This window comes from Arachis ipaensis, chromosome B03, assembly GCF_000816755.2.
Source record: "Arachis ipaensis cultivar K30076 chromosome B03, Araip1.1, whole genome shotgun sequence".
Taxonomy (NCBI): domain Eukaryota; kingdom Viridiplantae; phylum Streptophyta; class Magnoliopsida; order Fabales; family Fabaceae; genus Arachis; species Arachis ipaensis.
The window spans coordinates 33055784-33056507 of record NC_029787.2 but is presented as its reverse complement, the minus strand read 5'-3'; positions in this window follow the sequence as shown (position 1 = coordinate 33056507).

Here is a 724-nt window from a genome sequence, read left to right as displayed (position 1 = left end):
AAAATATCATGTCTAAAATGTGTCAGGTAAGTAGACACTACCGCTCATAACAATTATAAAATAGAATTATAAAATGGATTGGAATTGTATATATATTGGGAGAGTGCACTAGGATTACGAGCATTCCTCCTGCAACTTCTTTATGGGACCAAATCTCTGCCACATAAGCAAAACTGCCCCACGACTACTACTACTCTTGCACTTATCACTTATGTTCCCTTCCAAAGCATCCAAAGTCTCCCATAAAGAGAAAGTCCTCCATACCACACTACATGCATATTCCATTCCCAACAACTAATTCATATATCACGAATATAATTATTTAAACCATGTCTATGCATATAATCTCTATTTTTCCTTTGTTTTTAATTCTGATTATTAAGCAAGCATCAATCTGACACAAACAGTACTAACACATATCATATAGTAGATCCATGGCTACTAGTATATATATTATTTTATATATACACACGGTGAGTGAACGTATAGGAGTTATACGCAGTCAATCAAAAAGAGAAAAGAAAATGAAAGAACCTAAAAAGTTTATTCTTGTCTTCTCATCCCTATTCAACACGCACCTTTATTCCCAACAGAAACTACAATGAAATTACCTATTCATTATTTTAGCTTTATTGCATGAATATTATCCCATGGAATTAAACAAAAGGATTAGCATGCATCTCTCTCTCTCTCTCTCTCTCTCTCTCTCTCTCTCTCTCTCTCT